The 24588-nt window shown below is 36.9% G+C and overlaps 1 protein-coding gene across 4 annotated transcripts in view; it reads left to right on the top strand.

Annotated features, from left to right (window-relative positions):
- Nucleotides 1–24588, top strand: part of MBD5 (methyl-CpG binding domain protein 5) — a 454579-nt gene that overhangs the window by 194004 nt on the left and 235987 nt on the right. For all 4 annotated transcript variants that reach the window (XR_014079644.1, XM_081580531.1, XM_081580530.1 and 1 more), the window contains one exon: nucleotides 13396–13543. The gene's annotated coding sequence lies outside the window, so the exon portion shown is untranslated. The remainder of the gene's footprint in view (nucleotides 1–13395; nucleotides 13544–24588) is intronic.

The following is a 24588-nucleotide window of genomic DNA, read 5'->3' as shown; positions in this document are numbered from 1 at the left end:
GTGTGATCACTCACCTAGAGCCAGAGATCCTGGAATGTGAAGTCAAGTGGGCCTTAGGAAGCATCACTATGAGCAGAGCTAGTGAAGATGATGTAATGCCAGTTGAGCTACTTCAAATCCTAAAAGTTGATGCTGTGGAAGTGCTGCACTCTATATGCCAGCAAATCGGAAAACTCAGCAGTGGCCACAGGACTGGAAAAGGTCAATTTTCATTCCAATCCCAAAGAAAGGCAATGCCAAAGAATGCTCAAACTACCTCACAATTGCACTCATCTCACACACTAGCAAAGTAATGCTCAAAATTCTCCAGACCAGGCTTCAACAGTACATGAACCATGAACTTGCAGATGTTCAAGCTGGTTTTAGAAAAGGCAAAGGAACCAGAGATCAAATTGCCAATATCCATTGGATCATCGAAAAAGCAAGAGAGCTCTAGAAAAACATCTACTTCTGCTTTATTGATTATGCTAAATCCTTTGACTGTGTGGATCACAACAAACTGTGAAAAATTCTTCAAGAAATGGAAATACCAGATCATCTGACCAGCCTCTTGAGAAATCTCTATGCAGGTCAGAAAGCAACAGTTAGAACTGAACATGGAACAACAGACTGGTTTCAAATCGGGACAGGAGTTCATCAAGGCTGTATATTGTCACCGTGCTTATTTAACCTATATGCAGAGTACATCATGAAAAACATTGAGCTGGATGAAGCACAAGCTGGAATCAAGATTGCCAGGAAATATATCAATAACCACAGATATGCAGATGACTCCACCCTTATGGCGGAAAGTGAAGAAGAAATAAAGAGCCTTTTGATGAAAGTGAAAGAGGAGAGTGAAAAAGTTGGCTTAAAACTCAGCATTCAGAAAACAAAGATCATGGCATCCGGTCCAATCACTTCATGGCAAATAAATGCGAAAACAATGGAAACATTGAGAGACTATTTTCTTGAGCTCCAAAATCACTGCAGATGGTGACTGCAGCCATGTAATTAAAAGAGGCTTGCTCCTTGAAAGAAAAGCAATGACCAACCTAGACAGCATATTAAAAAGCAGAGACATTACTTTCCCAACAAAGGTCCCTCTAGTCAAAGTTATGATTTTTCCAGTAGTCATGTATGGATGTGAGAGTTGGACTATAAAGGAAGCTGAGTGCTGAAGAATTGATGTTTTTGAACTGTGGTGTTGGAGAAGACTCTTGAGAGTCCCTTGGACTGCAAGGAGATCCAACTCATCCATCCTAAAGGAAACCAGTACTGAATAGTCATTGAAAGGACTGATGCAGAAGCTGAAACTCCAATACTTTGGCCACCTGATGCAAAGAACTGACTCATTGGAGAAGACCCTGATGCTGGGAAAGATTGAAGTTGGGAGGAGAAGTGGACAACAGAGGAGAGATGGTTGGATGGCATCACCAACTCAATGGACGTGAGTTTGAGTAAACTCTGGGAGTTGGTGGTGGACAGGGAGGCCTGGTGTGCTGCAGTCCATGGGGTCACAAAGCGTCGGACATGACTGAGCGACTGAACTGAACTGAACTGAATTCATCCATTTTAATTCACTGATTCCTAAGATATTGCTGTTCACTGTTGCTATCTGCTGCTTGTCCACATCCAATTTACCATGATTCACAGACTTAACATTCCAGGATCCTATGCAGTGCTGTTCTTTACAACATTGGACTTTACTTTCACCACCAGAACCATCCACAACTGAGTGTTGTTTCTGCTTTGACCCAGCCACTCATTCTCTCTGGGGCTATGTGAGATTACCTTTCACTCTTCCCCAGTAGCATATTGGACCCCATAGACCTAGGGTGCTCATCTTCCAGTATCATAACTTTTTGCCTTTCATACTGCTCATGGGATTTTCATGGCAAGAATACTGGAGTAGTTTGCTATCCCCTCCTCCAGTGGACCACGTTTAATGAGAACTCTCCACTATATGTGTGAAAATTATGCAGTTACAACTTCAGTGTTGACTTTACGAATACAGTTTTGGAATACAAATTTCTCTCTTTACCCATTGCTGACTAGATGTCATCTGCCAATAGAAGCATTCATTCGATTAATTTTAACACCTGAATCATCTCACCAGTGTATGTATTCTAGTGAGTAATATCTTCAGCTCAGTCCTGACTGGAACATCAGTTTGGGACCCAAGTAAATGAACATAGATTTTTGCAAACTTTGCTGTCTGTTTCTTTTCTGGTTTCTTTTTTCTCAATAATTCACATTTTGCATGTTGAAACTTAAAATTGTTCATATTCAGACAGATTCTAATTTCTTTGTTCTTTCATTCTTCTGGTTGAATCTTCAATTTTAAATTTTCAATTTATTCTTTTAAATCGTCTTCAGTTTATTGAATTTAAATCTTCAAATTATTTTTGTTTTCAAAATCCATTGTTCACAGTGATTCTATTTTAAGGGTTTAGATTGGTTTATAAATACTTCCTAACTTAATTTGGAATATAAAGATTTTGAACTTTGAATTTAGAAGAAAAAATACCAGATTAATTCTTCATAACTGTTTTCAGCATCTGGAATTTTTAATTTTTGAAATAATGTCTTTGAAATAAGGACACACTATAGTCTAAACCAGGTTTAATCTATTATTTTATTCTTTTTCTATGTTTCTTTATTTATCCATATTCATTATACATGTTCCGTGATTAGATTTTTGTCTTTGTGCTTAGATTTTGAAATATGAAGTGTCTGAAGAGCTTTATTACTATTTTCTTTTAGCGAGGTCTTATTAGAACTGTGTAGTTATTCATAGTCATAAACTGAAATCGTTCCCTAGTATAGTTCATCTTGGGCTTCCCAGGTGGCACTAGTGGTAAAGGTCCCAAAGCCAACACAGAAGACATTAAGAATCATGGGTTCGATCCCTGTGTCAGGAAGATCCCTTGGAGGAAAAATTGAAGATCCACTCCAGTATTCCTGCCTGGAGAATCCCATGGACAGAGGAGACTGAAGGCTACAGTTCAGGGGGTTGCAAAGAGTCGGACATGACTGAAGCAACTTAGCACATAGGTACTCATATGTGCCTAGTAGTTTATTTTTATAGTTTAGTAGTTTATCTTAGTAGTTTATTTTTAATACTTTAAAAATAAAATTCTCTAATAAAATGAGTTCATTCTTTTCATAGAAAAAATTTTGATGACAGGTATATTATATGCTATAGATTTTTCAATTTTAAATTATATAGTTCAATGCTTTTTGGTGTATTCACCTTGTTGTACATCAATTACCACTTATTTCAGAACATATTCATCACCCCAGAAAGGAATTCTGTATCCCTTACCAGTCAGTCTACATTCCCCTCTATGCCAAGCCCTAGCAAACATAAGTCTTCTTTTAGTCTCTATGGATTTGCCTATTCTGAACATTTTACATACATAGAGTCATACACTGTACTGCTTTTGGTGTCTTTCTCCTTTTACTTAGCATAATGTTTTCAAGTTTCATTTATACTGTACCTTGTGTCAAATTTTCGTTCCTTTCATGACCAAATAATATTCCATCGCATGGGTGGTACTACATTTCATGTATTAATTCAGCAATTCATGATAGTTTATTCTTTTTGAATCAGTTATTATCAGTGACAAGAATTCTCAAATTGTCATTTGATACCAAGCAGTCTTTGATGTATGTTTTAGACATTAAAAACTGGCGAATTTTTTTTTCAGTTTTGGTATGTTTTTAACCATTATAATGGATTTAAACTTCCCTTTCAAAACTAGAAAGTTCTGAATTCCAAAACACATGTGACTCCCAAAGGTTTTGGATTGGTATTGTGTAAACTATCTGTAAATTAAGAGAAAAGGAGAATTTGGTCATCTATTAAGAATATTTATTGTTTTTTCTAGGTAAACATTCACTTAACCCTGCCTGCTTTGTTTCTGTAGCTAAAGTGCATCCTTTTTGAAAAGAGAGTTTCTCTTCTGCCTTCACCACCAGAAACTAAGTTCATTTTTGTTCTAGGTAGTTCTAGCAGCTTCTTTACCTCTGTGAGCAGCTCACATCTATTAAAGAAGTTAACAGACTAAATCTCAAAAATCTGTATACTTGTCACTTGTCTAGCTACTTTCCTGTAACCTCCTTGAAAACAAAAACTATCATTTATCTCTTTTTTTCTACAAGGCTGGCAAAGAGTTTCTACTCATCCGTTTACCGGAGAAATAATGAATGAATATGTAGAGTGAATAAATATTATCTCATTTTTCCTAATCTTTGGTACAGTGTTTATCAACATTTTTAAAATAAGTGTTAAAATTTTCAAGAAATGTCATTGTTTTCAGTTACAAAAAATGTTAGGAACCTTTATTATTAAAAATCAGATCACAACCCAGAACTTTATGAGGTACGATTGCAAATCAAGGGGAATTGGACCTCTATAGTGAACATTCAGAGAAATAACATTTCTAAATATGATAAGTTGCAAAAGCATAAAGTTTAGAAAACTATTACATAAAACTTCTATGAAGCCTGTAAATCTGTTTTTAGTATCAGCTGATTTTAATTTCTAAATCGGAGAAAATTTTGCTCAAGGAAATTTTTTTTTCTCTTTTTTTTTTTTAATTTGTTTTGCCATACATTGACATGAATCCACCATGGGTGTACATGTTTTCCCCTTCCAGAACCCCCCTTCCACCTCCCTCCCCATCCCATCCGTCCAGGTCATCCCGGTGCACCAGCCCCGAGCACCCTGTATCATGCATTGCACCTGGACTGGCGATTCATTTCACATACAATAATTTACATGTTTCCATGCCATTCTCCCATATCTTCCTGCCCTCGCCCTCTCCCATAGAGTCCATAATACTGTTCTATTTATCTGTGTCTCTTTTGATCAAGGAAATTTTGAATATGATCCTCACCATATTCTTTTTTATACTGACTTTTAGAATATTTGAGTCTTCTAACGGTTACTTTTGATTAGATAAATGCAACTTACAGATTTGATGACTGTCATCTAAGGCAGATTTACAGGATTCATAGGATTTTTATGCTCCTCGTTAATTATCGTTGTTGTTTAGTTCCTAAGTCATGTCTGACTCTTTTATGACCCCATGGACTGTAGCCCACCTGGCTTCTTCTGTCCATGTGGTTTTCCAGACGAAGATACTGGAGTGAGTTGCCATCCCAGGGGATCTTCCTGACCCAGGGATCGAATCTGCATCTCCTGCATTGGCAGGCAGGTTCTTTACTGCTGAGCCACCAGGAACGCTCCCTCAGTGATTTTTTTTTTTGGTGTTATTGATCAGTCACTAAGTTGTATACAACTCTTTGTGACCCCATGGTCTGCAGCACACCAGGCTTCCTTGTCCTTCACTATCTCCCAGAGTTTCCTCAGATTCACGTCCATTACGTCTGTGATGCCATCCAACTATTTCATCTTCTGTCGCCCCCTTCTCCTCCTTGCCCTCATTCTTCCCCAGAATGGGGGCCTTTTTCCAATGAATTGGCTCTTTGCATCAGGTGACCAAAGTATTGGAGCTTCAGCTTCAGCATCAGTCCTTCCAGTGAATATTCAGGATTGATTTCCTTTCAAATTGACTGATTTGATATCCTTGCCATCCAAGAGTCTCTCAAGAGTCTTCTCCAACACCACAGTTCAAAAGCATCAATTCTTCGGTGCTCAGCCTTTGTTCTGGTCCAACTCTCACATCCATACATGACCTCTGTACAAACCATTTAACTATATGGAAATTTGTCAGCAAAGTGTTATCCCTGCTTTTTCAATACACTATCTAAGTTTGTCATATCTTTTCTTCCAAGAAGCAAGCGTCTCTTAACTGCATGGCTGCAGTCAGCATCTGGAGTGACTTTGGAGCCCAAGAAAATAAAATCTGTCACTGTTTCCACACTGTTTTTACTCATTGATTATATGTCACCAGAAGTTTCTTTGTGCTTGCTGTCTTAAACCAACAATCTATGAGACAGCAAATTTGAAAATGTAGGACTAGTAGTTAAACAATTTAAACTTCTGTAATAATCACAAACAGCATGGGACAAAGGAGGTCATCCAAGTGATCAGCTGCCCAAGTGGCTAAGATACAAGCATGCTTCTCAGGGCCCTAGGATAGTCACTGACTCATATGCTTCAGGGGCTCTCAAATCATTCCATTAATTCCAATAACTATACAGTTATTAATTTCTTAAATTAAAGTTGTAAACAGATGTTATTACTGCCTCTAAAATTATGATCTCCTTGGAAAATTCTGTGACCTTCTAGATCAGGGATCAGCAAACTCGTTCTGTTAAAGGCCAGATAGTAAACATTTTAGGCTTGGCTGACCAGCAGGTCCTCAACTGCTTTTAGGGCATTTTGAAAGCAGTGACAGGTGATACATGAACAAATGAGCATGGCGTTTCTGCTTTATTTATGGACACTGAAATTTAAATTCCATATAATTTTCAGGTGTTGTGAATTTTTGTTCTTGTGATCCTTTTTGAAATGTTTAAAATATAAATACTATTCTTGGCTTGGGGGTGGGGCACGGGGGCATACAAAAACAGGTGGCAAACCAGATTTGTTCACTGGCTGAAATTTGCCAGCCTCTGCTCTATGTTAAATCTAATGGTTGAGAAAACCAGCTTTAGTATTACATTCTCAAACTCCTCTACTACCAATTCTCTCATGCTGTCCCAAAGTGATTTGAGCTTATGCCTGATGACAAAAGATGTTCAACTTGTTACCAGCAGCTTCTGTGTGACCCCAATAATGTTGCTTCTTTGTCCCACTTCACAAGTAGCTCACAAAAGTAAATAAAAGGAAATTTCAACACTGCCTGCCGTGAAACTAATTGTCTTTTGTTAAGATGATGTTCAGTTCAGTTGCTCAGTCATGTCCGACTCTTTGCAACCCCATGGACTGTAGCACGCCAGGCTTCCCTGTCCATCACCAACTCCTGGAGCCTATTCAAACTTATGTCCATCGCTTCGGTGATGCCATCCAACCATCTCATCCTCTGTCGTCCCCTTCTCCTCCCGCCTTCAATCTTTCCCAGCATCAGGGTCTTTTCCATTGAGTCGGTTCTTCGTATCAGATGGCCAAAGTATTGGAGCTTCAGCATCAGTCCTTCCAATGAATTTTCAGGACTGATTTCCCTTAGGATGGACTGGTTGGATCTCCTTGCAGTCCAAGGGACTCTCAAGAGTCTTCTCCAACACCACAGTTCAAAAGCATCAATAATGGAAACAAAAGCTAGGAAGCTTGGAAACCAGGCTGTAGTTGGTTCTTCTTGTTTAGTCACTAAGTCACATCTAGCTCCTTTGTGACCCCATGGACTATAGCCCACCAGGCTTCTCTGTGCAAGAGATTCTCCAGGCAGGAATACTGGAGTGGGTTGCTGTTCTCTTCTCCAGGGGATCTTCGTTACCCAGAGATTGAACATGTGTCTCCTGAATAGACAGACGGATTCTTTACCACCAAACCACCAGAGATGCCCCTCCTAGTTGGTTCTGTGCTGTGTGCTAAGCTTAGTCACTCAGTTGTGTCTGAGTCTTTTTGACCCCATGGACTGTAGCCCACCAGGCTCCTCTGACCATGGATTTCTCCAGGCAAGAATACTGGAATAGGTACGCATTCCCTTCTCCAGAGGATCTTCCCAACCCAAGGATTGAACCCAGATCTCCTGTGTTGCAGGCATACTCTTTACTTTCTGAGCCACCAGGAAAGCCCATGGTTGGCTCTACCACTACACAAAATTCTGAAGTTTCTAAAACTTCTGAGGCTCCATTTTCTTTCCTGCTCCTCTGTAAGAAGTATTGAGAGGCTCCATTGCGCTAGTCAATATGAAATCACTGGTAAAGTAAAAAAGTGTGTAAAACATTGCCTTTGTGGTGATGGTTGTACTCTGTTGTTAACTCATACATATGATTTCTTGCAGAATTTCCTATATATGATGATGTATTCCCCTTGAAGATTAAAGATCGCTCATAAACTTTCACAGGCATTTTACCTTTATACTTTCATACTTTTAAGCTACTCTCATCTCCTTACTGTATAGATGTATCAAATTCATTACTAACAGTGCTATGAAATTTTTAAATTATATGCCTCATATTCTTATTCTTTTATGAGGGCAGAGACTTTGTTTCATCCCTGTTGTATCTTCAGTATCTAAAACAATATCTGGAATAGATTTGAGTCTCATAAATAATTTGAGTGAATCAATGACAAAAATAATCCCATATGTTAATTTGCCTTTCATTATCAAAAGGAATATAGACAGTTCATTAAATACATTAAAAACAAAATGTATTTAATTACAGAAAATATGTAGGCTTACAAAGGAAATCTCCTTTTGCAGCTTTAATAAAATGTAGATCTAGCCACAGATCCTTTAGGGTCCATGAGCCCTAGTTTTTAAAATATAGAAGAATATTTAACTTGTATCAGCAGACACACAATCCATAACTATAATTGCGAAATTACTTCAACAGGATTAAAAAAAAAAATGCAAGCTTTATTCAATCTTTTAATAAGTCCTTCCTCTGCACTTTTAAGTTATAACAAAAAGAACAGTGGATTTTTTAACTTTATTTTGGTTAAATTTCTTTTGGTTGCAACAAGAAAAACAGTTTGGCAAACTTATTTAAAAAGGGCATTTGCCTGAGAAGATACTAAAGTATCATGCAATTGACAGGCGAGAAGAAAAGGAACAAGGGTAGCTCTGGGGATTTCATCTTTCCCTAGAGTAGAGCATTTGATGAGGGTTCCCACTCACACGTCCAAATTTCAGGCTACTAAAATAGAAATTCAGCTTGGATCACTAATGCATGCCTGAAAAGGTCAGCCAAAGTCAGAGAGTAGAATCATGCAGTAGAGCTGTCAGTCCTTAGAGCCACTGTTTAGTGCCAGGGTGAGTTGAAAAGCTACATCATGAGATGTGTAGTCTTATTAATCAGACTTCAGAAACTACATTTATTTTATATCTATTAATGTCTGAAGATGAAATATTATACTGAATGCTGCAGGACATCTTTGTCCACTGACAATTAGATAAATTTACAATTATGAATTTTAATGTGCCAAATCACCCACTGCCATATTAATTAATGGCTTAATATCTCATGATACAGCAAATTTAATGCAGTGGCAATATAGCATAGAGACTTAAGAGTATAGACCTTTGAGCTAGACTTGCATGGCTTCATATCCAGCTCTACCACTTTATTGGCTATGAATGTTTGGACAAATTAATCTCTGACCCTCATTTTTGCTGTCTATAAAGAGGAAGTTTATCAGTGAACTTTTGCTGCAGTACAAACCACCACAAAAATCTCACTGGCATACCACAATAAGCATTTAGTTCTTGCTCAGAAATCTGTGGGTAAGAAGAGTAAGTCTGATCCAGACTGAACTCAACCAGATGTGGGTTCAAGTGGAAGATGCATCTGGGTCTGTGCCTCATGTCTCATCTTCCTTGGACCTGTAGCTACCTGAAACATTTTTTCCTCAGAGACAAAGGCAAGATAGCAAGGACGAAACCAAGTTGCTAAAGCATACATATTTCAAGGCTCTGCTTGTGTGTTGTCTGCTATTACCCCATTTGGTGAAAGCAAGGCATGTGGCTAGTTCCAAACTCAAAGAGCAGAGAGGTATATGCACCTCCCATGGTCATGTGGTGGGGAAAGGGAGGAGTAATTCAGGCTACCACAGGGGTTTGATATTAGTATCTAGCTAGTACAGTTGTTTTAAGTTTAATAATATACTGTAAGAACTTAGAATAATACCTGCCACACAGTAAATGCTAAATAAATATTTGTTACTATTAGGCATACTCTTCAGCAGAAACTTACACAAAAGTTGAGTATTCTGTATTTGTGACATAAAGTGGTTATTTGACAAGTGTGTCACTTCATTTTAGTTAAACATACATGCTTAAATTTAAGTAAAAACTAGTTTCTGTTTTTTAATTGTAGATTAGATGAGCAAGATTATATGTCTTTGAGACCAGCCAGTCAACTTCTGGGATAGTCAGAATGATTACTGCCTCGGTTATTTAACTGTTAGTAAAGTCGTGGAACTACTAAAGATTGAGTTCTGCCCTCTCATTTTAGAGATAATATGTTGGGCCAAGAATGGTGAAATATCTAAATCAAAGAGAAAAAGGTAAACAGATGGAAGATGGATGGTTAAGTGATAAATAGATAAGTAGTTAAATGAAAAATGGGAACGCAAGGAAGCACCTAGATTTCTAGAATTCTATTGAGCCCAGGTGTTGTTTCCTGTAGTTTTATCTAAATGCTATTTATCATATTTTTTTCTTTCAATGAACTATACAAGAAGAAGTCATTTTAAGAATCTTTCAAAGTTTTTCAACTTTTCCTTCGGTTGAGAAGAATATTATTATTATAGAATAGGATTTATTTATAATGTTAAGAATTAAAACTATCTTTACAGAAGATTACTTACTCTTTCATCTAATATTTTTGAATACTTATCTGTTAGCCACTGGGCATACAGCAGGAAAAAAAAATTGGTCTTGTAAGCTTACATTACTTAAAGGAAACAGGCAATAGAGAAATAAATATATATTATATTCCGCTGTTCTTTACCTGCAATTGGAGAAGGCAATGGCACCCCACTCCAGTACTCTTGCCTGGAAAATCCCATGGACGGAGGAGCCTGGTGGGCTACAGTCCATGGGGTCACTAAGAGTCGGACATGACTGAGCGACTTCACTTTCACTTTTCACTTTCATGCATTGGAGAACGAAATGGCAACCCACTCCAGTGTTCTTGCCTGGAGAATCCCAGGGATGGCGGAGCCTGCTGGGCTGCCATCTATGGGGTGGCACAGAGTCAGACACGACTGAGGTGGCTTAGCAGTAGCAGTTACCTGCAATTCTAAAATCCAAAAGCTCGGAAACAAAGTTTTTGCACCTCATATAGTGATAAAACCTGACCTAATATTAACTTATTGGATCACAATAAACCATGGAAAATTCTGAAAGAGATGGGAATACCAGACCATCTGACCTGTCTCTTGAGAAACCTGTATGCAGGTCAGGAAGCAACAGTTAGAACTGGACATGGAACAACAGACTGGTTCCAAATAGGAAAAGGAGTCCGTCAAGGCTGTATATTGTCACCCTGCTTGTTTAACTTATATGCAGAGTACATCATGAGAAATGCTGGGCTGGAAGAAACACAAGCTGGAATCAAGATTGCAGGGAGAAATATCAATAACCTCAGATATGCGGATGACACCACCCTTATGGCAGAGAGTGAAGAAGAACTAAAGAGCTTCTTGATGAAGGTGAAGGAGGAGAGTGAACAAGTTGGCTTAAAGCTCAACGTTCAGAAAACTAAGATCATGGCATCTGGTCCCATCACTTCATGGGAAATAGATGGGGAAACAGTGGAAACAGTGTCAGACTATTTTTTTGGGCTCCAGAATCACTGCTGATGGTGACTGCAGCCATGAAATTAAAAGATGCTTACTCCTTGGAAGGAAGGTTATAGCCAACCTAGATAGCATGTTTAAAAGCAGAGACATTACTTTGCCAACAAAAGTCCGTCTAGTCAAGGCTATGGTTTTTCCAGTGGTCATGTATGGATGTGAGAGTTGGACGGTGAAGAAAGCTGAGCGCCGAAGAATTGATGCTTTTGAACTGTGGTGTTGGAGAAGACTCTTGAGAGTCCCTTGGACTGCAAGGAGATCCAATCAATCCATCCTAAAAGAGATCAATCCTGGGTGTTCATTGGAAAGTCTGATGTTGAAGCTGAAACTCCAGTACTTCGGCCACCTCATGCGAAGAGTTGACTCATTGGAAAAGACCCTGATGCTGGGTAAGATTGGGGGCGGGAGGAGAAGGGGATGACAGGATGAGATGGTTGGATGGCATCACCGACTCAATGAAGATGGGTTTGGGTAGACTCCTAGACTCCGGGAGTTGGTGATGGACAGAGAGGCCTGGCATGCTGCAATTCATGGGGTCGCAAAGAGTCGGACACGACTGAGCGACTGAACTGAACTGAATATTAACTTGTTTAGTAGTAAAACTGATAAGAAGAACTATTTGTTGTCTTTTTATAAATATCACTTAGAAATAATATATGTTTTGCTTTTAAAGATACTGACATTTCATTTCAGAGTGCTCAGAGTCAGGAGAGAGGGTCCATAATTATAGTACGTTTACTATATTACCTATAAAAACTCAATACTTAATTCCAAGACCCATCTGGTCCCTTAGGGATTATGTTGGGTTGTATAATATCTAAAAAGTACTCTGCCTGGAACTGAAGCATGTATGGGTATAGAAAATGAGGGTCATTAGGGAGAGGGATGAGTGGTGGAGGGTGGGAAAGTTGTTTAGCTAGTGATAAAAGAAGACCTCTCTGGGTGGTGACGTTTGAGTAAATTCTTGAAACGTGGTGTTGCTGTCAGAGAAAAGAATGTTTCAGTCGTTGGGAACAGGCATGTGGCTATGTGGAAAAGTGTTCCAGTCTAAGGAAGGACCAGGGTCAGAGACGTAAACTGAAAGTGTGCTTAGCATATTTAAGGAAAAACAAGATCAACTAGGCTGTAGGACACCCAGCAAGGGCAAATGTGTTAGGATAGGTATCAGAGGGCGCCCAGTCATCTAAGGCAATGTGATCCTTTGGATTTTATCATGGATGCTCTAGGATATCTTTGAAAGATTTTGACTAATAGTGTCTAAAATCCAATTTTCTTTTTAAAAATATTGGTCTGTTGCTCTGTAGATAATAAAAATGCCCCTCTTTTGCTCTGTGGATAATAGATTGTTATAGTACCAAAGATGAGAAAAAATAAATGATCATAACTAGGTGAAACTGAGAAATTAAATGGTAACTGGTCATTTTAAACCAAATAATGTTGATCGTACTTTAATTTTAAAATATCTTAGATATCCATTGAGTACATGCTGTACTTGAATTAATAACCTAAATGTTATTTAACTATGATGTTTTTTCCTTCTAGATTTTTCTCTCATTATTAGGGCTGAGAAATTGAGCTTGGTCATGATAATACTATTCCCAATCTTCTTCCCTGTTCCAGAGAGTTTTCTGTTCTGCCTACTGGGAGACATCTAGAGGAAAGAGCCCTAAACTTGAAATGATAAGAATTGGTTTCTTGTGTTGGCCCTGCCACCAGTTGATTGTAAAAATGGTTGAGCTCTTTAACCTGTCTGGATTTCAGTTTCCTATCCTTAAATATATGGGGATTGGATCATATGATATAACTCTTTCTTACCTGGAATTATATATTTAGCAAATCCTGTGTGTAAGACTAAAACTCAGTGATTCTTAATGAGACCTCAGTAAGAATCTCAAAATGTTCTTAAATATAAATCTAAAGAAATGTAGAATAACTGGCTATCTGTTCAAAATCTATGCTTATTTCCTTTTTAACAGGACCAGGGAAATAAATACCAGAAAACAAGAACACAGAATATTTTCCCTCATCAATCCATAGAAGCGCAATCCTTCTCTAATTTCATCAAATACAAAGGAATGACTACCTTGACAGATGGCCACAGAGGATGTCAACAATTTTTTGGAGGCAAGTAATGAAATATATGTGCTATGAATTTTATATTATTAAGTCTATAGAAATAAATATAATTATGTTTTAGAAAAAATAAAAAGTATTTTTAATACTTTTTCTATCATAACTATTTCTCCCTTCCTGTGTTTTCCCCTGAGCACTATTTCATGTCAAAAATTATTGTAAGCTGCTTTTACCCTACCCTGGAGTACTATATAGTATATAGGACTCATTATATCCCTAAATACAAAAAAAATGAATAGCAAATAAGTACCCATGTTTGAAAACAGGGCTCTTTATGTCTATCTTGGACACATATAGAACTACAAATACTAAAAAGTTCATGAAGTTAGAATTATTTTCTATTTATTTTAAAAGTATCTATACCATATCGCAGGCCTGCCTGGTGGCTCAGAGTGTAAGGCATCTGCCTGCAATGCGGGAGGCCCAGGTTGGATCCCTGGGTTGGGATGATTCCTTGGAGAAGGAAATGGCAACCCACTCCAGTACTCTTGCCTGGAAAATCCCATGGACTGAGAAGCCTGGAAGGCTACAGTCCATGGGGTCGCAAAGAGTTGGATGCAACTGAACCACTTCACTTTCATTTTATACCATATATAATTTTTTTTAATTTCTGCATTTCCTCCTGCTTATTTTAAACAACTATTCTAAAGTGCTCTAAAACCTTGGGATGTCATCCCTTTACATCCCTGTTGTTGTTCAGTCACTCAGTCGTCTCTGACTCTTTGTGACCCCGTGGACTGCAGCATACCAGGCTTCCCTCTCCTTCACCATCTCCCAGAGCTTGCTCAAACTCATGTCCATTGAATCTGTGATGCCATCCAGCCATCTTGTCCTCTGTCGTCCCCTTCTGCTCCTGCCTTCAATCTTTCCCAGCATCAGGGTCTTTTCTAATGTGTTGGCTCTTCACATCAGGTAACCAAAGTATTGGAGCTTCAGCTTCAGCATCAGTCCTTCCAATGAATATTCAGAGTTGATTTCCTTTAGGATGGACTGATTTGATCTCCTTGCAGTCCAAGGGAGTCTCAAGAGTCCTCTCCAACACCACAGTTCAAAAGCATCAATTCTTTGGTGTTCAGCCTTCTTTACCATCCAACTCTAACATCCATACATGACTACTGGAAAAACGATTGCTTTGACTATACAGACCTTTGTTGGCGAGATAATGTCTCTGCTTTTTAAAACACTGACTAGGTTTGTCATAGCTTTCCTTCCAAGGAGTAAGCGTCTTTTAATTTTATAGCTACAGTCACCATCTGCAGTGATTTTACATCTCTAGCAGCTTTATATTTTGTGAGAATCATCCATCATAAGATCCCATTGAACTTTTCATTACTTTCATAACAGCTCTTATTGCTCCTGCAAAAATAGCAGACCAAGAATTGTAGACCACAGTTCCATCTTCAAAACTGAAATTAATTGCATTACCCTCTAAAGGAGATTTGCTTGGAAAGAAATTGACTGCATTATAAAGAAAAAAATAATAAATATAAGGAATCTGTCTTCTCCACTTTCATGAAAAATAAAGGATTAAGTAAATAATGTGAAATGAAATAAAGGTAAACTCATAAAAACTTGAGTAGAATGCAGTAAAAGTGAATTTCTCCAAGCATTTTATACAAATTAAGAAACCATAGAGATGTTGAGAATTTTAAATTTAGTGTTAATTCAACTCATAGGCCTGAGGTCATCCAGCAAACAAGTTTGCTTTTTAAGTTGAACATAAAGGACTGCTTTCTAAGTGAAGGAGACCATAAATGTTTAAAAAGCCCAGTGAGTTTTCTTTCAGTAACTAGAGTCAAAATTAATTTTTGCTTTTCTGCTGGGGAAAATTTCATCTAATTACATTCAAATTATTCTGCAACTTTTTGGACAGCAAATCCTGATCTCCAAAGAAAAGAAAAAGCAGCTGTGTTACCCTTTCCTCATAGTTATAAGAATAGCATTATTATGCAGACACTAGGCTTTATAGAACCATAAATGATTATCCACTGGTTGCCTTCTGGCAGAGAGACACCTCAGCCTTTCTGAACTGCTGATAATATATGCCTTCTCTTTTCAAGGATCTTCAAAGAAATAGATTTCATTGCTTCCTTCAGTAAACCAATATAACAGCTGTCAGGAGTTAGGGAGATCTTTCTTTACCCTTTTATTCAGTGACTGTTTCTAAAAATTCTCTTCTCAGAATTACATTTTAATCATGACGTAAATCTTCGCTTAATTTGGTAGACATATTTCACCTATTTAAGAAAATATTTCAAATTGACCCATTGCTCAATTAATGAAAATGGTTCCCATAAACAATGCTTCTGTATAAGCCACCTGTTGTTGAATTTTGTTCTCTGATATTTCCTTTTATAACTTAGCCACATGTCATATCTTATTTTGGTGTTCAGTTATTCTTTAATCACAGCATCATATCTTGTGTCATATAGCTGTAATTTATATTTCTTCCACATTATATTAAAAATCAGCTCTTTTTACTCTTTGAATTGCATTCTATTTATGACCATGTCATTAATAAGCCACAGATATTTATAATTCTAATCACAAGTGCTGACTCATTTCACATATTTTAAGGTTTATTTGCAAATTATGTTTCATAAACATTTTAGTAGTTAGGCAGTTAGAACATAGTGGGTATGACTTACAAGCTTGCTATTCAAGAACACAAATTCATAGAACAGATTGACTAACCACACCTGTGCTGCACCCACCAGCTGTGTTAACTTGGGCAGATTATTGATTGTATTTGTCCCTCAATTTGTACATCTTTAAATTTGATAATAATAATTATAAGGGTTAAATGGGATGGATAATGTACGTAAATAGCTTAGGTGCCTAACGCTTTTATAATTCAATAAGTAAGTGATGAAGTTTTTCTACTTTTTGCAAAATGAATGTAAACAACTTTCCTTGTGGTAGTAAGCTGAACTCTTGCAAAAGCAATAATGAATTTATCCATTATGCTCATGCCAAATTTCTTTTGCATCATGTTTGTTGTACTGCTAGTAAATTTTATTCACATTGGATTTCCCAATGAGCAATTCTAAAGTTTATTTTTAGACATGTAAAATATAGATTGTCCAAAAATAATCATTAAAAAATATTTTTTAAAAAATTGTTGTTAACCTTTTAGCCTCATGAAAACTATGTATATTCCAAATTTTTTAAGCAAGTTCTCTTGGATATTCATGGAGTCACTGCCTGCTTAAAATTTTGACTTCATATCAACCACTATTACTTGAAGAAATATCCCATGTGCAAGGCAGAGTGATTTGACGAATTTTCTCATTTGGATTAAATATCTTTTATATATACATTGATCAGGTATTTATTTAATATGAGAAACTGATTTGATCTTTCACTGGAAAGATAAAAGTGAATAGGCAGTTTGGTTCTCTGTTAATGTTTCTATAAGAGATACCACAAACTGGGTGGTTGAAATTAACAAAAATGTATTATCTTGCGATCCTTGACACCAGAAGTCTGAAGTCAAATTGTCCACAGGGGCATGCTGTTTTGATGGCATTGGGGAGAATCTGCTCTACGCCTTTTTCTTAGCTTCTGGTGATAGTGATGTTCCTTGGCATCTACTGGTTTATAGACTCACCACTCCAATCTCTGCCTCCCTCATCACATGGTTTTCTCCCTGTGTGTCTGTGTCTCTTCTCTTATTGTAAGGACACAATCATGTTGGATTCAGCATGACTTGATCTTAATTTCATTATAATTGCTAAGACGCTATTTCCAAACTAAGGTCACATTCATAGGTGTTGAGTATTAAGATTTGAATGTATCTTTCTGGGGAACACAATTCAACAATAACGCTGTCTTTTTATGTACATATATATGCTGGGCGTCCCATGTGGTTCAGTGGTAAAGAATCTGCCTGCCAGTGAAGGAGACACAGGTTCAGTCCCTGGGTTGGGAAGATCCTCTGGAGTAGGAAATGTCAACCTATTCCAGTATTCTTGCCTGGAGAATCCCATGGACAGGGGAACCTAGTGGCCTGCAATCCATAGGGTTGTAAAAGAATCAAACATGAATTAGCAACTGAACAGCAACAACATGTGGTATACAGATCATCAGTACATTTTTATCATGTCTTTTTTGTATTCATTTCCCATGTATTTAGACAATTTTCATATATTTTTCATATAATAAAACTTATTCAGGGTGTGTACTCTTATTTCAGCCCTTCAATAAAAGGATTTTATATATGTTTTCTTCTCTTTGAGCTTCTGAAAGGAAGGAAGGTAAAACATAAAATCCTATTGTAGGGTCCTTGTATTTTTCCATTTTTGCATGAAGCACATAAAGTTTCCAAAACATACTTTTCTTGCAGGTAAAACCTGCTCAAATTATTCTTTGCATGTAATAGACACTGAATAATGTTGATGAATTAAATGAAGAATGTTGTAATCATGCCTTTGCTTATAGACAGCATCCAGAAGGATTGCTATTGCAAGGTAAGCTAAAACAAACTCAGTTATACACCATTCATGTTAAATATTTTCCTTGAATTTGGTATAAAAGATAAACATAGGTAGGCACTAGAAAGTTTGCAGTGCATAAAAATGAGATATGTTCTGTATTTCCCAGAACTTAATCCTTAAGAACTCAAGGCTTTGGTTTTTATTTTTATCTAATTTTCTAAAAGAAAGTTGAAACTTTGTGGAGAAAAAAAAGCAAAATGCATGGTTAAATGACCAGTTGACTGTGTATTTCAGGAATGGGATCTGATTTTCCAAACTATGGATCAAATTAGTAAGGTGCTGGTTCTTCACACATACCCTGGGAAAGTTTTTTAAAAACACAGATGTTTTGGTCCTCTCTCTACTGGTTAATCTTGATTCTGCCAGTTACTAGTTGCATGACTGTGAGCATTATTTAGTCCACAGAATCAAATTCTCTGTAAGTGGAGTTGATACAAGAGTAGTAGATTTTCCAGACAGGGAAAGACAAGTATCATATTATATCCTCTATATGTGAAATCTAAGAAAATTATACAAAGGAATTTTTTACAAATAGAAATAGACTCACAGACTTAGGAAACAAACTTAGGATTATCAAATGGGAAAGAAGGGGAGGAATAAATCAGGGATTTCAGTTCAGTTCAGTCGCTCAGTTGTGTTCAACTCTTTGCGACCCCATGAACCGCAGCACGCCAGGCCTCCCTGTCCATCACCAACTCCCTGAGTCCACCCAAACCCATGTCCATTGAGTCGGCGATGCCATCCAACCATCTCATCCTCTGTCGTCCCATTCTCCTCCTGCCCTCAATCTTTCCCAGCATTGGTCTTTTCAAATGAATCAGCTCTTCGCATCAGGTGGCCAAAGTATTGGAGTTTCAGCTTCAACATCAGTCCTTCCAATGAACACCCAGGACTGATCTCCTTTAGGATGGACTGGTTGGATCTCCTTGCAGTCCAAGGGACTCTCAAGTGTCTCCTCCAACACCACAGTTCAAAAACATCAATTCTTTGGTGCTCAGCTTTCTTTATAGTCCAACTCTCACATCCATACATGACCACTGGAAAAACCATAGCCTTGACTAGACGGACCTTTGTTGGCAAAATAATGTCTCTGCTTTTTAATATGCTGTCTAGATTGGTCATAACTTTCCTTCCAAGGAGTAAGCGTCTTTTAATTTCATGGCTGCAATCACCATCAGCAGTGATTTTGGAGCCCAGAAAAATAAAGTCAGCCACTGTTTCCACTGTTTCCCCATCTGTCTGCCATGAAGTGATGGGACCAGATGCCATGATCTTAGTTTTCTGAATGTTGAGCTTTAAGCAGGGATTTAGGATTAACATATACACAGTACTATATAGAAAATAGATAAATGAGGACCTATCATATAGCATAGGGAACTACATTTAATACCTCCTAATAATGTATAATGGAAAAGTCTGAAAAAGAATAAAGAATATATGTGTGTGTATAATTGAATCACTTTGCTGTACACCTGAAACATTGTAAATCAAGTATACTTCATTAAATAGCAGACTTTTGGATGAGAATGTACCTCACAAAAATTGGGAATAAAATATTTACTTAGAGATGTGGTGATCTAATTAAGAAAACTTGGAACTGAAAAATAGGGGATTTGAAATTTTAAAAAAGCAAAAAAAACCAATAAAGACTTTATAGTATGAAGAAGATCAGTAACAGTAAATATCCTCTATCTATGGCAAAAAAACAAAACAAAAAACCTGGTGGAAATTTAAGGAAATTGTATTTTGCCCTCAAATGTCGGTATTCAGAGGCCAAGGATACATCTGAAACTGGAATGGACTGATTTCTTAGGTTGGAGGATTTAACATCAATGGAGTATTCCCAGTGGGACTGAATTACCATTTGCTAGGATTATGACAGTAGTAGTTATGGTGATGATTAGGTCTAGGATAGGTGATATGGAATTCTCATGGACTGGGAACCTCTACGATCCTTTCCAATTCTGATATACTATATTTGTAAATAGCAGTCTTTTCTTTGCACTTACTTATTCTTCTATATGTTTTGGACACTTGTATGTGCCAGACACTGTACTGGAAGATAAAATTTATGGATGTGAGGAAAAATAGAATATACTATATTTGATAATCACTACTTTGTCAATAAAGGTCCGTCTAGTCAAGGCTATGGTTTTTCCAGTGGTCATGTATGGATGTGAGAGTTGGACTATAAAGAAAGCTAAGCAACAAAGAATTGATGCTTTTGAACTGTGGTGTTGGAGAAGACTCTTGAGAGTCCCTTGGACTGCAAGGAGATCCAACCAGTCCATCCTAAAGGAGATCAGTCCTGGGTGTTCATTGGAAGGACTGATGTTGAAGCTGAAACTCCAATACTTTGGCCACCTGATGCGAAGAGCTGACTCATTTGAAAAGACCCTGATGCTGGGAAAGATTGAGGGCAGGAGGAGAAGGGGATGACAGAGGATGAGATAGTTAGATGGCATCACCAACTCAATGGATATGAGTTTGGGTAAACTCTGGGAGTTGGTGATGGACAGGCAGGCCTGGCATGCTGCAGTTTATGGGATCACAAAGAGTCAGACCTGACTGAGCAACTGAAATGAAATGAATGAACAATATAGTGAGTGAAAGTGAGTGAAATCACTCAGTCGTGTCCGACTCTTTGCGACCCCATGGACTGTAGCCTACCTGGCTCCTCCATCCATGGGATTTTCCAGGCAAGAGTACTGGAGTGAGTTTCCATTTCTTTCTCCAGAGGATCTTCCCGACCCAGGGATCGAACCCAGGTCTCCTGCATTGTAAGCAAAATGCTTTACCTTCTGAGCCACCAGGCTCAGAACAATATAATGGAGGCAATTAAATGACATAATTCTATTTCATTTATATACATGTTCTGTTACCATTTAGGAGTTAACTGAAATGTATGAAATAGGAATTTCCATGTAATTAAATGTTCAGAAAGACATTATGATTATTAGAAAAAGTATCATTTTTTTAAGAACTGAAATATAGTTGATTTACAATATTATATTAGTTTCAGATGTATAGCATAGTATATCAGTGTTTTTACATATATACTCCATTAAAAGCTGTTACAAGATAATGACTGTAATTCCCTGTGCTAAATACTATATCCTTGTTCCTTATCTAAATATTTTGTACATAGTAGTTTCTCTGTCTTAATCTCCTACCCCTATTCTTTCCCTCTACCTTCCCTCTCCCTATTTGAAATCACTAGTTTATTTTCTATATCTGTGAGTCTGTTTCTGTTTTGCTATACATTTATTTGTTTTATCTTTTAGCTTACACATATGATTTCATATAGTATTTCTTTCTCTGTCTGATATATTTTACGAAGTATACTATTCTCTGGATCCATCCATGTTGCTGCAAATGGCAGAATTTTATTCTTTCTTATGGCTGACATATTCCATTGTATAGATGACCACATCTTACTAATTTGTCTGTTGATGGACATGTGGATTGCTTCCATATTTGGCTATTATAAATACATCTGCTTTGAACATTGAGGTGCATGTATATTTTCGAATTGTGAGATTTCTTTTTCCAGATATATCCCAAGGAGTGGAATTGCTGGATCATGTGGTAGTTCTATTTTTAGTTTTTTAAGGAACCTACATATTGTTTTCCTTAAGTGGCTGCAACAATGCCTATTTCTACCAACAAGTGTACAAGAGTTTCCTTTACTCCACATCCTTGTCAACATTTACTAATTGTAGACTTTTTGATGACAGCCATTCTGACAGTTGTGAGGTGATATCTCTTTGTTTGGATTTGTATTTCTCTAATAATTGGCCATATTAAGCATCTTTTCATGTACCTATTAACCGTGTGAATGTCTTTCTTACACAAATATCTGTTCCAATCCTTATCCCAGTTTTTGATTGGGTGACATTTTTGATACTGCATTATTTGAGCTGTTTATTTATTTTGGATATTAACTCCCTTTTCAGTCATGTCTTTGGCAAGTATTTTCTCCCATTCTGTAGATTGTCTTTTCATTTTGTATATAGTTTCCTTTGCTCTGCAAAAGCTTTTAAATTTAATAAGGTCCCATTTGTTTATTTTTGCTTTTATTTCTTTTGCCTTAGGAGACAGATCCAAGAGAAATATTGCTACAATTTATGTCAGAGTATCCTGCCTATGTTCTTCTAGGAGTTTTATGGTTTTAGGTCTTACATTTACATCTTAATTCACTTGAGTTTCTTTTTGTATATGGTGTGAAGAAGTGTTCTAATCTCATTCTTTTACATCTAGCTCTCCAGTTTTCCCACCACCACTTATTGAAGAGACAGTCTTTTCTCCATTGTATATTCCTGCCTCTTGTCATAAATTAATTGACCATAGGTTTGTGGGTTTATTTCTGGGGTCTTAATTCGGTTCCATTGATTTATGTCGGTTTTGTGTCAGTATCATGCTGTTTTGATTATTGTAGGTTAAGTATAGCCTGAAAAGATGATAACTCCAGCTTTGTTCTCCTTTCTGAAGATTGTTTTGGCAATTTGGAGTTTTTTATGGTTCCATATGAGTTTTAGGATGATTTGATCTAGTTCTATGATAAATGTCTTGGGTATTTTGGTAGGGATTGCATTAAATCTGTAGATTGCTTTGGGTATTTATGGCCACTTTAATAATATTCTTCCAATCCAAGAGTGCAGGATATCTCCATTTCTTTATATCTTATTCAATTTCCTTCATCAGTGCTTTATATTTTTCAGCCTATAGATCTTTCACTTTCTTGGTCAAGTTTATTCCTAGGTGTTCCTTATGATGCAGTTTTAAACAGGAATGTTTTTTAGTTTTCTCTTTCTGATGGTTCATTATTAGTGTATAGAAAGCAAATTTCTGTATATTGTGTACCCTTCAACTTTGCTGAATTTATTGATTCTAATATTTTTTTAGTGGAGACTTTAGGGTTTTCTATATATGGATAGTATCATGTCATCTTCAAATAGTAATGTATTTACTTCTCTTCCAATTTGGATGCCTTTTTTTTTTTTTTCTTGTCTGCTTGCTGTGGCTAGGACTTCCAACACCGTTAAAATGGCAAAAGTGGGCATCCTTGTCTTGGGAGTGGGCATCCTTGTCTTATTCTTAAATTTGGAGGAAAGGCTTTCAGGTTTTCATCATTGAGTATGATTTTAGCTGTGCATATGTCATAGATGGTCTTTATTACGTTGAGATATGTTCCCTCTGTACCCACTTTGATATGAGTTTTTAATCATGAATGCATGTTGAATTTTGTCAAATGCTTTTTCTGTGTCTGTTGAGACGATCATGAGATTTTTATCCTTTTGTTAGTGTGATGTGTCATGTTGACTGATGTGTGAATACTGAACCATCCATGTGTCCCTGAAATAATCTAACTTGATCATGCTGCATGATCCTTTTTATATATCACTGGGTTCAGTTTGCTAACATTTTGTTGAAGATTTTTATATCTACATTAGTGTCTTTATCTGGTTTTGGTTATCAGGGTAATGGTGATCTCATAGAATGAATTTGGAAGTATTCCATCTTCTTCAGTCTTTTGGAAGTTTGAGAAGGATAGTTATTAACTTTTTTATATGCTTATTAGAATTCCCTTTGAAGCTGTCCAGTCCTAGACTTCTGTTTGCTGGGATTTTTTTTAATTAAAAATTCAATTTCACTTCTAATGATCAACCTGTTCAAATTATCTGTTCCTCTTGCTTTAGTCTTGGCAGATTGTATGTTTCTAGAAATTTGTCCATATCTTCTAGGTTGTCCAATTTATTGGAGAAACAGTGTCATCCTGATCCAGGATCTTTGAGGAAAAACTTCTTACACTCTCTACAATATGCAATTTGCTGTATCTCAAATTACTCTACTAATGGGTCAGACTCAGATCCTTACATGAATTACTGTCATTGTCCCTTGTCTACATGCTTGTTTACTGAGCATGCAACTGATCAAGTTGCTTTTGATGCAGCTGTTGCTTGTTAATAGCTAAAATCGTGGGGAGAGAGACCAGTTTCCTGGAAGAAAAACTGCTGAGGATAGAGAGAATGGATCCATAAGAGAGACGACTGAGTGTGATGGGCCTTGAAAGGCACAACTTGATTGATTTCAGAACCCCACAAGGAAAGAGACAAAACTCTCTAGTTATGACTTTAAAGAGCCAAAATGAAAATGCAGTAATCATTTTCTGCTGTATATTTCAAAAATAATTTAAGGCTTAAAAAAAGTTCATAAGTAAAATGGTGCTATGTTTATTTAGTAAACTTCCATAAGTCTAGTTTTACTGCATTTTACTAAGACACTCTTTTTTTTAAATGTTTTTAACACCATAATATTATTCAACATGTAATGTCAGTGAATGAAGAGAAGGATGACAGAAATGAATATACTGGTTCAGACAGTCAGCATTTTACTGGTGGGGTTCTCCAGAAGTAATGTGTTTCTATTAGGTTTTGCTTTTGAATTATAAAAGCAATATATACTCATGGTTTTTAAGATAAGAAATGTAGAGCATGGAAAGGTATGAAATAAAAAGTAAAATTTGAAACCATCCTGTTT

The sequence above is a fragment of the Giraffa tippelskirchi genome, chromosome 3 (genome assembly GCF_054371585.1).
Source record: "Giraffa tippelskirchi isolate mGirTip1 chromosome 3, T2T-mGirTip1v1.2.pri, whole genome shotgun sequence".
NCBI lineage: Eukaryota > Metazoa > Chordata > Mammalia > Artiodactyla > Giraffidae > Giraffa > Giraffa tippelskirchi.
Note: the sequence above shows the minus strand (reverse complement) of the source record. Positions and strands in the feature narration are given on the sequence as shown.